This window comes from Sarcophilus harrisii, chromosome 1 (genome assembly GCF_902635505.1).
Source record: "Sarcophilus harrisii chromosome 1, mSarHar1.11, whole genome shotgun sequence".
Taxonomy (NCBI): domain Eukaryota; kingdom Metazoa; phylum Chordata; class Mammalia; order Dasyuromorphia; family Dasyuridae; genus Sarcophilus; species Sarcophilus harrisii.
Genome location: NC_045426.1, coordinates 126,868,692 through 126,880,023, shown reverse-complemented (window position 1 = coordinate 126,880,023; position 11,332 = coordinate 126,868,692). Strand labels below are relative to the sequence as shown.

General features: G+C 35.3%; 1 long non-coding RNA gene across 1 annotated transcript; it reads right to left on the bottom strand.

Annotated features, from left to right (window-relative positions):
* Positions 1-6,537: 6,537 nt before the first annotated feature.
* LOC116423101 lies at positions 6,538-11,324 on the bottom strand. The gene is made up of 2 exons (XR_004233573.1): positions 8,439-11,324; positions 6,538-8,129 (listed from the first exon to the last, which is right to left on the bottom strand). It is a non-coding gene; the product is annotated as an uncharacterized LOC116423101 (long non-coding RNA).
* Between the last annotated feature and the right edge of the window lie 8 nt (positions 11,325-11,332).

Genomic DNA, 11,332 nt, shown 5'->3' with positions numbered 1-11,332 from the left:
TCTTTGAGCCATTTAAGAGGATTGCTGGTCCATGGAATACTGAAATATTTATTTTGCTAGGTGAAAGAACTTTAAAAATAAACCTTGACTTAGGAATGATGCTGTATCTGAATTTAGTAAACTAATGAATGTAACTGGATATTATTTCAGCTAGAAAAAAAAAAGTTTGAGGGGGAAAATTGGTACAACTTTAATTAGATTTCAGGTTTAACCTTCAGCTTAACCCTTACAATTCCAGAAGAAAAATGTATCCATTTACTTGTTTCTTGTGGATTTGAGAAGCTTTCTTTCTCAATAAAAGGGAGAAAGGATAAATGGACTAAAATCAGAGATGGTAAAAGAAGGGAAAGAAAGAAGAATATGTGAAGGTCTGGGATGATGCAGAGCTAAAAAACCACTCTGAGGGTTTTCAAGATTTTCAATACTCATCTTTTTCTAATGCAGTGAATTCTGCTCTCACAGATGATAATGGAACCAAGGGAACAGCTATGAAAATGCATTTTTAGGGAGAAAAGTGTGGAAATTTACTTTGAGAATTTTGTTGAAAAAATTTTTCCATTATTTCCTATACTAGGAATTCAAGCATGAGCTTCTGTTAGTTTCTTCGTCATGAATTAGGCTACACAGAATCCCAAATGGCATCTAGACATTTTTTAAACTGACTTTTGTTGGGAACACTTTTTTATTAAACTTTTACTGTGTTCACCTGGGATGTTGTTCTCCATGCACTCATGCCCACCAGTCTCATCCTTGAGCATGTAGCAATAGCATCTCTAATTAGCTTAGCTGGTCCAGGGATCTATATGTAAACCAGCATTTTTGCCTCTCAGGGTAAAGTGGAATTTCTCAGTATTATCTCTAAATGGAAACCATTTAACCCTTTGTATCCAAAAATGAGTAAACACATCCAGGATTTTTGGGCAAGGAGTTTGTCTTTGAAATAGGACAAGCTCCATTCTTTCCTGGCTCCTGATTGCCCTGAGAGATCTGCGGACAGAGCGAAGTGGGATTTATAGTCTCATATGTTCATTTGGGTAGCACTTGTGTGTGTTCCTTCACAATATAGCAATTAATATCTGATGTTTTCTTTACAAATGTCACAGTGAAGAGCAATATATTCCCTGGAACCAAGCAAAGTCTGCACCATCATTGTTCAAAGAAATATAGCAGTCCTGTTCTGCTGTTTATCTTTGTCACTGCCTTTTTTGGGTTCATCTCCTTAGAATCCTTTGGATTAGCTCAAATGCCATCTTCTTCAGGAAGCTTTTTCTTTTAGTGCCTCATTCTCAAATTATCTTGTGAATGATTTTTGTTTTTGGTACATACTTATTTATATGCATATTTTACCAATAGCAAATAGGGATAATTTCCATTTCATCTTTGTATTCCTAATGCATAGTACATTAATCTAAAATGAGAGCTGCACTATATAGTCACTAAGACATCTTTCAACATTAACATACTGTATGCTAATATTTTTTGAAAAAAATCTTTTAATTAATGTATTTTTGATCTAGTATATTGGTACAGTTTCATTGGTATAGGGGAAATCCAGATGGGGAAACTTCCTGTACTGGTGTATGTTGACACCTTTATTATCTAGGTTCAGATAGCCTGATACATGTCTATATGTAGTTAAATAGAATTTATAATATATTTTAAATATTATTTATATATAAAAATATGTAAATATTATATCATAATATAAATAATACTTAAATAGAATAATTGACAAATATAATAAATTCAAGGATAAGGATAGTGATTAGATTTGTGATTTTATTGGTTTAGGGATGTCCTTGTAAGTAAACTTCTACCGACTCAGACTGGTACCTTCTCTGCAACTTAGAGTCTTAGAGTAGTCTGGAGCTCTTAGAGTTTAATTGTCCAGGCAAGAGACACACAGCCAGCATGTGCCAGAGGCAGAACTTGAATCCACATGTTCATGGCTTTGAGACCAACCCTCTATCCTTTATACCAGGGGGAGGAATGTCTGGCTTATAAGACCCGTGAAATCATTTGCTATACAACAATCTCTCATTACTTAAGTTCTATAAGTTGATAATTTGTATGGCTTGTAAATGGTGTTACAAATATCTGAATGGCCCTTGATAGAAAAAAGGTTCCCTGCCCTTGTTTTATACCCTGCTGCCAGAAAGACTCATCTTCCTGAATTCAAATCTATCTTCAGACACGTACTACTTGTGTGACCATGGACCAGTCACTTTACCCTATTTGCCTCAATTTCCTTATCTGTAAAATAATTCCAGATGGGATCAAAGAGTCAGATATGACTGAAAAATGGCTGACCAACAATAAATAATAATATTAATTATAATCAATGTTAACATTTAGAGAGAGTTTTAAGGTTTGTAAAGCACTTTATAATGATTATCCCATTTGATTCTTACAACCACTCTGGGAGACAAATACTACAAAGGTTATTATTGCCTTTTTATAAATGAAGAAACCAAGAATGAGAGAGAAGTTAAGTTGCTTGCCTAGGAGAACACAACTAGTAATTGTCTAGGGCAGGATTTGAACCTGTCTTTGTGACTTTAAGCCTGGCACTCCATCCATTTTGCAAATAAATGCAGAAATTTAGTAAAATTGGGTCTTATGGAACTCTCTTTTTTTTGTGGCTGCAGTGGTTAGCAGTACAGTTGGAGCAGTGACTGTGAATTAGGAAGTTGGTTGATTATTTGAACATCAGTCAACAGATGTGCTAACTTTCCCAGGGCTGAAGTTTCTGGCTATATTTAAGTGTCTGTAGGCTGAGCTTCTGGTGTGACCTTTAGGGAAGATGTTAGGTAGAGAAATAAAGAGGATCAGCGTCAGCCATAAGCAAAATTATGCAACAGACCTTTATTCATACTTTTTTCCCCTTCTGTTCATAAAATTCCCTCTCTTATTTCTCTATCAAAATCTTATCGATTTTGCTGTGAGCTATCCTAATTTATAGTGGCCTCAGACACTTAACATTTCCTAGCTGTGTGACCCTGGGCAAGTCACTTAACCCCAATTGCCACAGAGGGGGAAAAAGATGGTTAGATGTGCATGAAATAATTTGGGGAAAAAAGTTATATTATTGTGTCTGGGTGGCTTTATTTAGCTCTTTTTTGTCCTTGTCTCTAGGTTAATTTATATGGCAACCAGAAGCATAATGAGAACAGAAGGTAGTCTTATCATTTTAGCTGCATACAACTTCTTTGTAGCTTCATTGAGTGGAGCCTTCCAAATGATTTGGTGAGATATAGCCTGACAGTGATTTGACATGAAAAATATTTAGAAAAAATTTTGAAATTTAGAATTTTAGAAAAATAAATCTAATCCTAAATCAGAGAGTTGACAGGTTCCAAGGAGAGTGGTGTCAGATGTGAAGGAACAAATGTGGACATTTGTTAAGAGCCTCGTATGTGGCAGATGTGCTAAGGGGAGATTTTTCCTAATATGAACTTGGGCAAATCTATGAATTTCTTTGTGCTTCTGTTTCCTCATCTACAAAATAAAAGTATGTGACCTGTGAGATTCCCTCCAACACTCTCTTCTAGGGGAGATATCCAAGAGAAAGAAAGTAAAGGAGGATCAGAATTGTTTGCCTTCAAACACTGAACTTTCAAAGGATAGATCTTTGACTAATGTGAAAAGGCAGATGCCTGATTTTTTCTGTGTAATTAATCATTTTGTTCATAATGCTAATTAATAAAATTAAGGTAATAAAAAGGTAATTAATAAAAGGGTTTAGTGACACTCTTTAATGACAAAGACTCCTCATGAAACCCACTCAATGTTTATACACCCTTGGAAGAGTAGTTGTACCTGAGAGTGGAAATTAGCTCTAATTGGTAAACAAGTAATGAGGATATGAATATTATAATAAAAAGTAAGCTTCTTCTCCCCTTTCACCTCCTTTCCCTCCCCTTCCTCCTCCTCCTTCTCTTTCTCTTTCTTCTTTTCCTCCTCCTCCTCCTCTTCCTCTTCCTTTTCTTCCTCTTCCTCCTCTCCTTTCTCCTCCTTCTCTTCCTTCTCCTCCTCCTCTTCCTCTCCTCCTCCTTCTCTTTTTCCTTCTCCTCCTCTTTGTCCTTGTCCTCCCCCTTCTTGTTCTTCTTCTTGTTTTTGTTCTTTTCCTCCTCCTCCTTCTTGTTCTTCTTGTTATTTTTGTTTTTGATCTTCTTCTTCTCTTTCTTTCTTGCTTTCTACATGATTGCTATAAAAAAATTCCTATTAAATTACACCCAAAGGATCTGATAAAGGCTTCATTTCTAAAATATATAGAGAATTGACTCAAATTTATAATAGTTCAAGCCATTCTCTAATTGATAAATGGTTAAAGGATATGAACAATTTTCAGATGAAGGAATTAAAACTATATGTAGTCACATGAAAAGTGCTCCAAATCACTATTGATCAGAGAAATGCAAATTAAGACTACTCTGAGATACCACTACACACCTCTCAGATTGGCTAAAATGACAGGGAAAGATAATGACAAATATTGGAGGGGAGGCTGGAAAATTGGGACACTGATACATTGTTGGTGGAACTGTGAATGAATCCAACCATTCTGGAGAGCAGTTTGGAACTATGCTCAAAAAGTTATCAAACTGTGCATACTCTTTGATCCAGCAGTGTTTCTCTGGGCTTATATTCCAAAGAGATCATAAAGGAGGAAAAGGGACCCATATGTGCAAAAATGTTTGTGGCAGCCCTTTTTGTACTGGAAAGAAACTGGAAACTGAATGGATACCCATCAGTTGGAGAATGGGTGTATAAATTATGGTATATGAATGCTATGGAATACTATTGTTCTGTAAGAAATGACCAGCAAGATGATTTTGGAGAGACTTACATGAACTGATGCTGAGTGAAATGAGCAGAAATAGGAGATCATTATACACGGCAACAATAAGACTATATGAAGATCAATTGTGATGGAGAGGTGGCTCTCTTCAACAATGAAAGCATTCAAATCAGTTCCACTTGTTTAGTGATGAAGAGAACCATCTACATGCAGAGAGTGAACCATCGGAACAGATTGTGGAACATAACATAGATTCTCAATCTTTCTATTGTTATTTGCTTGAGTTTTGTTTTATCAGTTTTTCTTTTCTTTCTTCTTGATCTGATTTTTCTTGTGCAGCAAGATAACTGTATAAATATGTAAACATATATTAGACTTAACATGTATTTCAACATATGTAACATGTATTATATTACTTGCTAGCGGCAGGAAGGTGGGGAAAATTTGCAACAAAAGGTTTTGCAAGGGTCAATGTTGGAAAAATTACCCATGCATATGATTTGTAAATAAAATTTTAAAAATCTACAAAATGTTATACAAATGTAAATGTGGATAGTTGAAACTTGATTGCAATGAAAATCTACTGCAAGAATAGAATAACCAGCTAAAGTCAAGTCAAGCTATTCTCAAATTATACTGATGTTCAATAAATTATTAAAAGTCTTAAAACAAAGGAAAACAAGTTGTGCACAATAGATTTACGGTTTCATGTGCAATCATCTTTTTTTATTATATTATGTTACAAAATGCTTGTCTTATTCCATAAATTAAAATAAAAATACATACACATAAAAAAGGAAAAAAAAGGGAGGCTAATAGTAGAATGGACTCTAATAACGAGTGGATAGGTAGTAGATTGTACTTAACTGGAGGTTATCAAATAAACTCTGGGTGATGACTTATCAGATTGAGAGGATTCTTGTTCAGGTTGGAATAGGTAGCTTCTGAAGTCTCTTTCAATTGTCTTATTTTGCTATATGATGAAAAAGGTAGAGAGAAAGCTAAGAAATCTAAGAGAACCATATTGAAATCAGCAGTAACAGCATTCTCATATTGGGGTCAGGGAATTATATATCTTTTATTTAATCAAGCAATAAATAAATCAGCAAACAATCAGCATTGTGCTAGGAACTAGGAATATATATGCATGAAGAAGGAAAGAATTCTCACTCATGGAGCTTATGTTCCAAATTATCATTGATAAGAGGATAGTTCAAGATTTATTTTGAAAAAGTGGACCAGGAAAATGAAAATGAAATTAAGTATTGATTAATAATAATTTTACTTTAGTAGAAAAATGTCAATTTTTATCGTTTTTTGGGGGGATGGTAGTATTCTTTAAAAATGATAAAGAAGGGGGCAGCTAGGTGGCACAGTAGATAGAATACCAGCCTTGAAGTCAAGAGGACCTGAATTCAAATTTGGCCTCACAAACTTAACACTTCCTAGCTTTGTGACCCTGGACAAATCACTTAACCCCAATTGCCTCAGCAAAAAAAAAATGATGAAAAAGATCGAAGGAAAGAGGGGCTTTTGGGGAAAATATAATGAATTCAGTTCTGAACATGTTGATTTGTAGGGCATACAGTTCAAGATATCCCATAGATAGTTGAAGACATTATTGAAGCTCAATAGAATCATCTTCATAGAGGTGATAATATAATTCATGTAAACTGATGAGATGCTCAAGTGAAATAGGATAGAGGAAAAAGAAAGGAATATATAGACAGAGCTTTAGGAGACATTCATGATTAATCAGTGTAAAAGGATGAAACTCTTGAGTTCATGCACTGAGGTCAGACAACCAAGCACTTAAGGCTAACTACTGATTGGACAATACTCTATTAGTATATGCTTGGAAAATGGCCCACCCCACTATTCTATGCTGGCTCAATCTGTTGGTATATACAGAGATTTGGGGATTAGAGGATGGAGTAAGACAAACCAGAGTGACTTCTGGCCAGGAGATGAAGAAGAGCGGTGTGGAGATTCCTATGTCCATTCCTCTCATTTTGACCAAGAATAAAGACCAAGGACTTTTGCTTATTCTGACTCTGGCTGATTCTAAAGTATCCAGGATGTTAACTTGATCCTCACAAATCCGAGTAACCTGAATGAAGTAAAAAGAACCAGAAGTTAGTACTTCCATGAAAATCTAGAGAGGAGAAAATATTTCTGAGAAGAAGGGTCATTGACAGTGTCCAACCCTGCAAGGGAAGTCAAGAAGAATGAAGACTGAGAAAGGATCATTAGGTTTGGCAGTTAAGAGATCACTGATAACTTTGGAGGGAAGAGTTCAATTGAATAATGAAGTGGGAAGCTAGATTGATGAGAGTTAAAAAAGAGTAAATAAAAGGAAGTTTTCCAAGGACCTTAGCTGTGAAATAGATGAGAGATATTAAGATGATAGCTTTTGGGGATGAGAAGTAGCAAGGAAATAGTTGATAGGAGGAAACTGAAGATAGATGAAAGACTAGAAATAATAAAGGGAGAAGATGATAAGGAGGAAAGGGATCACTTGTGCCTATTGGGATATTAGTTTTGGTAAGAAGAAGGACCATCTCTTCACATGAGACAGAGGAAAGAAGAAATGGTTGCAGAAGGTTTTGAGTGAAGTGAGATGAGAAGGAGAGAAAAGGGAACTCTCAGTTAATGACCTTACTTTTTTTTTTTTTTTTTTAGGAAAAATCAAGGCAAGATTCTCAGCTGAGAGGGTTGGTAAAAAGGGGACAATGGCAGGTCTAAGGATGAATGAGAAAGTTTGGAGAACCTGGTGTGTTGAGTGGAATAGTAAATCAATTAGGGAGATGTAAAATGATTGTTTTGCTTCTGTGAGGTCTTGGTTGCTATTATATTCATATTGTACCCAAATTTATAGTGTACCCAATCAATAGGGTTGTACCCAATCAATAGAGTTTTATGATGTTCCCCCTCTCCATTTATGGACATGAGAATAAGAGCAAAGGTAGTAAATGGTTGGAGTAATTTAAGATTGGGGCTTGGCAGGGTATGAATAATAATAGAACAATGAGGTAAAAATCTAAATTGTATAATAGAGTACAGAATTAAACTGGATTACCAAGGAATCAAGATGGGAAAAACAGAAGAACATAGTCAGTGCAAGTATGATGACCTAGGAAAGGCCTGAGGGGAGGAATAGAGATTGGTTGATGTCCTGAATTCTCCAAGAGGAACAAATGACATCATTGTCATGTCATGTCACAGTCAGACAATGTGCCTACCTAAGGCTGATCAGATCAATATGAGCTCAGAATGTTCTGCCATAGGTTGGGCACAAAGAGTCCTTATGAACATCTGGGGTGGATTTCTGTGAGGATGAAGAACAGAGATTGTAAATTAAAGGAAAATATGAAATGATAAAGGATTGTGATCAAATTAAGGAATTTCAGAGTTCATAAATATAGAAACAGAACTTCTGTGGGTAATGGAAAATCAGAGCTATGCCCATCTCAGTTTGAAGATGAAATGGTTTGGAGGAGCAGGTAATAGAAATGAGTAAATTGAGGAATTTGTAAGTTAAGGTATTTGAGGGAATATTGATATAGAGAAAAACCAAGAAGCAGGTGCTGAAGTCACTGTTATAATCGTTTCCTTTGATATATAATGCTTTCAGTACCTCTCCCAATACTGACACCAGTATATTAAGTTCATCATTCATTTGTCCATTGATGACGATTCCCAAGTGGAAACCAATCAGAAAGAAGAGGCAAGTGACTACAGGGAGCCAAAAACCAATAATTCAGTTCTTTTCCCTCAAAAATCAAATTAGTTTAGGGCTAATTTTCTTTCTTTTTTATACAGTTCAACCATGTTCAATATCAGACCAGTCCAATGCTTTGTAAATCTCTTTACTCATAATTCTGAGGTTAGCTCCATCTAGTAAGAGAAATGACAATGTACATTTTTGTTTCAAATGTGATCTGAGGATCTTCCTTCTTTTTAAAAGTCTGTTAAAGATTGGGCAGATTTTCTACCTTAAGGGGGAAAGAGATTTATTATATTTAAATGCTAAATATTGCAAGTCAATATGGGCATCAGGCATTAGCAGCAGTTATACATGTAATGATCATATTCTTCATAATAAATGTAGTTTCTTTCTTTTTTTGTTTCTCTCTTTCTTTCTGTAGAAACTCTATCCCATTCGATTTCAAACCTGGGTCCTTTCATCCCTCTTTAGGCAGCCTGGTGATCCTTTACTCATGGAGGGCTCACCACAGTGGTTACAGACAGTGCAGATGCCCGATTGACTTTTAGTCCTGCTGTAATGATTATAAGCATGTGTTTTATATCAAATATGTCTATTTTCATTCATGATCAACATTTCAAATGATAACATTATATATCAAATCACAGAATTATGGAATGTTAGGGATTTTAGAAGTTGTCCAGTGCAGTGTTAGAGTTCAGTCCAGAAAATAGTACATTTCCCCTTGGCTCCAATCCACTGCTTATATAAAAATCCACTACTTATATACATACATACAAATATATATATATACTTATATCCAGATTATTTTTCCCCAGAGGCTATTAGGGTTAAGTGACTTGCCTAGGGCCACCCAGCCAGGAAGTGTTAAGTATCTTGAGATCAGATTTGAACTAGGGTCTTCCTGACTTCAGGACTGGTGCTCTATCCACTGTGCCACCTAGCTGCTCCTTACATTTAGAGTCTTGTTATGACTCTACTAACTAGATCTTGGGCAAATTGGGCAAATTAATTAACTTCTCTTTAATTTGTTTTTTGCATATCTCATATGTAAATAATAACACCAAGCTGATAGAATTATCATGAAGATCAACTGAAATAATACGAATTGTTGTACAAAGCATGACAGCAATCTAATGTAGTAATATTGTCATCATTGAGGCACTAAACTAGTTAAGGGAGAGGATGTCTTAGATCTATTATACAACATTAATTTCCCAGCTCTTCCTCTCTCCTTTCAACATCTCTGCCTTATATTAAAGGAGATAATATTCAGTTAGAAGAGGGATGGGGAAAGCAGCAAATGGAGGACCGTAAAAGCTAGCTGCTCTAATCTTTGTCCTTGAGATTTGGATTAATTCTTATATCTGTCATATTCCTTCTATCCTTGTAGTTTTCTATATGTACTTGAATTTCTACCAGATTAAGAGACAAAAGACAAAAAGCAAATATGTCTCTAAGAGTCCAGAAATTATGACATCCAATGAAATCCAATGAATATCCTTAACCTGGCCAGAATTTACAAACTACCAATGAATATAATATGTTCCTTGAAGTATTTGGTCATTTCCTAATTTTGTGGAAGGTCAGGATAATTTGTGGATAAGTCCAGGTTGTTGACTCACTAATGTTAATATGAAGGTTTATTCATTCAGGACTGAAATGTCCTGACATCCAGGGTTAGCAATGAGATTCCTTCCAAGAATCAATAATGGCTACAGACTTTGATAATGGCAGATCACAGTGAACCCTATACTCTTGGTAATTCAGAAATCATTATTTTTTTCTATTATAATCAATTTCAAATTGAGGATTATTATAGAAAAATAGAAGAGGTTTTGTTTTACTCCCAAATGGGAGGTAGCCAGTGAAGTAGCATTTTCTTCAAACTGCAGAGAACTGGGTGAAAGTTTGATCTAGATGATTGCTAAAGTCTCTTTCAATGTTAAGATTTGGTGATTCTGTGTTTGGATTTTGAAAGTCCTTTGCATTTTCTATCTTCAGACTTTGCAGACATGATTCTTGAGAACCAGAAAAAAGTTCATTTCCTATCCTTAGAACTAGAAAAAGTTCCTCAAGATATGGCATGCCTGACTTGAGTATGATATTTCCACTGCCAGGAATTATGGTTAAATTGTCAACTACAAAATGGTGTGTGACAGATGGTTCAAAACAGTTGAGAGAAAAATCAGAATGATACAGACTTTAGCAATCTCCATTTTTATGTTTACATTGCCAGCTTCTGATTATGAGAGTGTATCCTAGTTTTATACTTGTGGGTCTTATCCATCACTTGTACACTATTTTCTTCCTTCTTTCTTCTTTTCCTCCTCTTTTCCCATCTTCCTTTTCATCACTTTCTCTCCCCTTCCTCTTTTTTTCTTCCTCTTCCATTTTCAAAAAATTGAATAGCTTGATAATTTGTTTTTGAAATCAATAACAATAGAAGCAAGGGCACTCTAATCTTGTTAGAAGGAAGTATTTAACCAGGGAATAATGAAAGAGATATTCCAAAATTTAGTAGGAATTCAAATTGAATGTAAACAGCAGTCATTTCTGCTTTGGCCAGAAACTCTGAGGGTCTTCCCTTCCCAGATTCATTCAGTCATTCATTTATTTATTTAGATTTTTTTGGACTAGATGAAAGATAGTCTTATCACTGAATGGGTGCGGCCTCAATAAAATTGTGACCTGTTGAAGACATTAGCTTAAAAGACCAAGATCTTCCATTTCATCCAGGGCCATCTCCAGTTGTCTTGATCTATATTTGGTCACTGGACCCAGATGACTCTGGAGGGGAAAGT